This window comes from Phyllobates terribilis, unplaced genomic scaffold (genome assembly GCF_046119375.1).
Source record: "Phyllobates terribilis strain yellow unplaced genomic scaffold, ASM4611937v1 Scaffold_11__3_contigs__length_659146591, whole genome shotgun sequence".
NCBI classification, from domain to species: domain Eukaryota; kingdom Metazoa; phylum Chordata; class Amphibia; order Anura; family Dendrobatidae; genus Phyllobates; species Phyllobates terribilis.
Genome location: NW_027362771.1, coordinates 601,405,288 through 601,410,149, shown reverse-complemented (window position 1 = coordinate 601,410,149; position 4,862 = coordinate 601,405,288). Strand labels below are relative to the sequence as shown.

The window sequence follows — 4,862 nt, the reverse complement described above, 5'->3', positions numbered from 1 at the left end:
AATATCTTACAAACAATTCTTTGTTGAGAAAAATCATCGGGAAACAATATCAAAACATTGAATATTGAAGGCTCGTCGGGATTTCCTTTCACTTTGATCATAGCATTGTCATCTTTGAATCCATAAGAAAAAAGGGTTCTTTACTAGATTCTAAATTTTAAACAGGAAAGCCCTGCATTCCCAATATCAAGATGTTCATTCGTCCTTGTTTATGTCATTTTCAGTTTGTGAGCAAAAGTAGCAAATTTCGAGATTTGTGCGATTTCTTAATTCACTTTTCATGTGAATTATGGGTGGAAAGTTTCTTTTCATATGAACTTGTGGCGCAACGGTAGCGCGTCTGACTCCAGATCAGAAGATTACATGTTCAAATCACATCGGGGTCAGAAAACTTTTTCATAACTTAACCCATGTCTGGATTAAAATTGAAACTGTGTTGTTATCTGTCAGCGCAGTGTCTAAAAAAGTGTCTTTTAGTTGATTGTTATAGATTAATATCTTATAAACAATTCTCTGATGAGAAAAATCATCGGGAAGCGAAGTCAAAACATTGAATATTTAATGCACGTCGGGATCTCCTTTCACTTTGATCATAGCATTGTCATCTTTGAAACCATAATAAAAAAGTGTTCATTACAAGTTTCTAAATTTTAAACTGGAAATCCCTGCATTCCCAATATCAAGATGTTCATTCGTTCTTGTTTATGTCTTTTTCAGTCTGTGAGCAAAAGTAGCAAATTTCGAGAAGCTTTGCGCGATTTCTTCATGCACTTTTCATGTGAATTATGCATGGAAAGTCTATTTTCTTAAGATTTTGTGGCGCAACGGTAGCGCGTCTGACTCCAGATCAGAAGGTTGCGGGTTCAAATCACGCCAGGGTCAAGCAACTTTTTCATTACTTAACCAATGTCTGGATTATAATTGAAACTGTGTTGCAATCTGTCAGTGCAGTGTCTAAAAAAGTGTCTTTTAGTTGAATGTTATAGATTAATATCTTATAAACATTTCTTTGATGAGAAAAATCATTGTGAAACAAAATCAAAACATTGAATATTTAATGCATTTCGGGATCTCTTTTCACTTTGATCATAGCATTGTCATCTTTGAAACCATAAGAAAAAAGTATTCATTACTAGATTCTAAATTTTAAACTGGAAATCCCTGCATTCCCAATATCAAGATGTTCATTCGTTTTTGTTTATGTCTTTTTCAGTCTGTAAGTAAAAGTAGCAAATTTTGAGAAGGTGTGCCACGATTTCTTCATGCACTTTTTAAGTAAGTTATATTATGGGCGGAAAGTTTCTTTTCATATGACCTTGTGGCACAACGGTAGCACTTCTGACTCCAGATCTGAAGGTTACGTGTTCAAATCACGTCGGGGTGAAAAAACTTTTTCATAACTTAACCCATGTCTGGATTAAAATTGAAGCTGTGTTGCTATCTGTCAGCACAGTGTCTGAAAAAGTGTCTTTTAGTTGAATGTTATAGATTAATATCTGATAAACAATTATTTGATGAGAAAAATCATCAGGAAGTGAAATCAAAACATTGAATATTTAAGTCACATCGGGATCTCCTTTCACTTTGATCATAGCATTGTAATCTTTGAATCCAGAAGAAAAAAGGGTTCTTGACCAGACTATAAAGTTTAAACTGAAAAACCCTGCATTCCCAATATCAAGATGTTCATTCGTCCTTGTTTATGTCTTTTTCAGTCTGTAAGTAAAAGTAGCAAATTTCGAGAAAGTGTTCCACGATTTCTTCATGCACTTTTTAAGTGAGTTATATTATGGGCGGAAAGTCACTTTTCATATGACCTTGTGGCGCAATGGTAGCGCGTCTGACTCCAGATCAGAAGGTTGCGTGTTCAAATCACGTCGGGGTCAAAAAACTTTTCCATAACTTAACCCATGACGTCTGGATTAAAATTGAAACTGTGTTGCTATCTGTCAGCGCAGTGTCTAAAAAAAGTGACTCTTAGTTGAATGTTATAGATTAATATCTTACAAACAATTCTTTGATGAGAAAAATCATCTGGAAACAAAATCAAAACATTGAATATTTAAGGCACGTCGGGATTTCCTTTCACTTTGATCATAGCATTGTCATCTTTGAATCCATAAGAAAAAAGGGTTCTTTACTAGATTCTAAATTTTAAACAGGAAAGCCCTGCATTCCCAATATCAAGATGTTCATTCGTCCTTGTTTATGTCATTTTCAGTCTGTGAGCAAAAGTAGCAAATTTCGAGATTTGTGCGATTTCTTCATACACTTTTCATGTGAATTATGGGTGGAAAGTTTCTTTTCATATGATTTTGTGGCGCAACGGTAGCGCATCTGACTCCAGATCAGAAGATTACATGTTCAAATCACATCGGGGTCAGGAAACTTTTTCATAACTTAACCCATGTCTGGATTAAAATTGAAACTGTGTTGCTATCTGTCAGCGCAGTGTCTAAAAAAGTGTCTTTTAGTTGATTGTTACAGATTAATATCTTATAAACAATTCTCTGATGAGAAAAACCAACGGGAAGCGAAGTCAAAACATTGAATATTTAATGAACTTCGGGATCTCTTTTCACTTTGACCATAGCATTGTCATCTTTGAAACCATAAGAAAAAAATGTTCATTACTAGATTCTAAATTTTAAACTGGAAATCCCTGCATTCCCAATATCAAGATGTTCATTCGTTCTTGTTTATGTCTTTTTCAGTCTGTGAGCAAAAGTAGCAAATTTCGAGAAGCTTTGCGCGATTTCTTCAAGAACTTTTCATGTGAATTATGGGTGGAAAGTTTCTTTTCTTAAGATTTTGTGGCGCAACGGTAGCGCGTCTGACTCCAGATCAGAAGGTTGCGGGTTCAAATCACGCCAGGGTCAAGCAACTTTTTCATTACTTAACCAATGTCTGGATTAAAATTGAAACTGTGTTGCAATCTGTCAGTGCAGTGTCTAAAAAAGTGTCTTTTAGTTGAATGTTATAGATTAATATCTTATAAACAATTCTTTGATGAGAAAAATCATCGTGAAACGAAATCAAAACATTGAATATTTAATGCATTTCGGGATCTCTTTTCACTTTGATCATAGCATTGTCATCTTTGAAACCATAAGAAAAAGGTATTCATTACTAGATTCTAAATTTTAAACTGGAAATCCCTGCATTCCCAATATCAAGATGTTCATTCGTTCTTGTTTATGTCTTTTTCAGTCTGTAAGTAAAAGTAGCAAATTTTGACAAGGTGTGCCACGATTTCTTCATGCACTTTTTAAGTAAGTTATATTATGGGCGGAAAGTTTCTTTTCATATGACCTTGTGGCACAACGGTAGTGCTTCTGACTCCAGATCTGAAGGTTACGTGTTCAAATCACGTCAGGGTGAACAAACTTTTTCATAACTTAACCCATGTCTGGATTAAAATTGAAGCTGTGTTGCTATCTGTCAGCACAGTGTCTGAAAAAGTGTCTTTTAGTTGAATGTTATAGATTAATATCTTATAAACAATTATTTGATGAGAAAAATCATCGGGAAGAGAAATCAAAACATTGAATATTTGAGGCACGTTGGGATCTCTTTTCACTTTGATCATAGCATTGTCATCTTTGAATCCATAAGAAAAAAGGGTTCTTTACTAGATTCTAAATTTTAAACAGGAAATCCCTGCATTCACAATATCAAGATGTTCATTCGTCCTTGTTTATGTCATTTTCAGTCTGTGAGCAAAAGTAGCAAATTTCGAGATTTGCGCGATTTCTTCATACACTTTTCATGTGAATTATGGGTGGAAATTTTCTTTTCATATGATCTTGTGGCGCAATGGTAGCGCGTCTGACTCCCGATCTGAGGATTGCGTGTTCAAATCACATTGTGGTCAGAAAACTATTTCATAACTAAACCCATGTCTGGATTAAAATTAAAACTGTGTTGCTATCTGTCAGCTCAGTGTCTAAAAAAGTGATCATAGCATTGTCATCTTTGAAACCATAAGAAAAAGGTATTCATTACTAGATTCTAAATTTTAAACTGGAAATCCCTGCATTCCCAATACCAAGATGTTCATTCGTCCTTGTTTATGTCTTTTTCAGTCTGTAAGTAAAAGTAGCAAATTTCGAGAAAGTGTTCCACGATTTCTTCATGCACTTTTTAAGTGAGTTATATTATGGGCGGAAAATTAGATTTCATGTGACCTCATGGCGCAATGGTAGCATGTCTGACTCCAGATCCAAAGGTTGCGTGTTCAAATCATGTCAGGGTCAAAAAACTTTTTCATAACTTAACCCATGTCTGGATTAAAATTGAAACTGTCTTGCTATCTGTCAGCAGAGTGTCAGAAAAATTGTCTTTTAGTTGAATGTTATAGATTAATATCTTATAAACAATTATTTGATGAGAAAAATCATCGGGAAGAGAAATCAAAACATTGAATATTTGAGGCACGTTGGGATCTCCTTTCACTTTGATCACAGAATTGTCATCTTTGAATCCATAAGAAAAAAGGGTTCTTTACTAGATTCTAAATTTTAAACTGGAAAACCCTGCATTCCCAATATCAAGATGTTCATTCATCCTTGTTTATGTCTTTTTCAGTCTGTAAGTAAAAGTAGCAAATTTCGAGAAGGTGTGCCACGATTTCTTCATGCACTTTTTAAGTGAGTTATATTATGGGCGGAAAGTCAGTTTTCTTATGATCTTGTGGCGCAACGGTAGCGCGTCTGACTCCAGATCAGAAGGTTGTGTGTTTAAAATTGAAGCTGTGTTGCTATCTGTCAGCACAGTGTCTAAAAAAGTGTATTTTAGTTGAATGTTATAGATTAATATCTTACAAACAATTCTTTAATGAGAAAAATCATCGGAAAACAAAA

The 4,862-nt window shown here is 34.5% G+C and overlaps 4 non-coding genes across 4 annotated transcripts; all 4 read left to right on the top strand.

Annotated features, from left to right (window-relative positions):
* Positions 1-810: 810 nt before the first annotated feature.
* TRNAW-CCA (transfer RNA tryptophan (anticodon CCA)) lies at positions 811-882 on the top strand. Its single transcript has one exon. It is a non-coding gene; the product is annotated as a tRNA-Trp (tRNA).
* A 932-nt stretch (positions 883-1,814) lies between these two features.
* Positions 1,815-1,886, top strand: TRNAW-CCA (transfer RNA tryptophan (anticodon CCA)). Its single transcript has one exon. It is a non-coding gene; the product is annotated as a tRNA-Trp (tRNA).
* Positions 1,887-2,807: 921 nt separating this feature from the next.
* Positions 2,808-2,879, top strand: TRNAW-CCA (transfer RNA tryptophan (anticodon CCA)). Its single transcript has one exon. It is a non-coding gene; the product is annotated as a tRNA-Trp (tRNA).
* A 430-nt stretch (positions 2,880-3,309) lies between these two features.
* TRNAW-CCA (transfer RNA tryptophan (anticodon CCA)) lies at positions 3,310-3,384 on the top strand. Its single transcript has one exon. It is a non-coding gene; the product is annotated as a tRNA-Trp (tRNA).
* Positions 3,385-4,862: the final 1,478 nt, after the last annotated feature.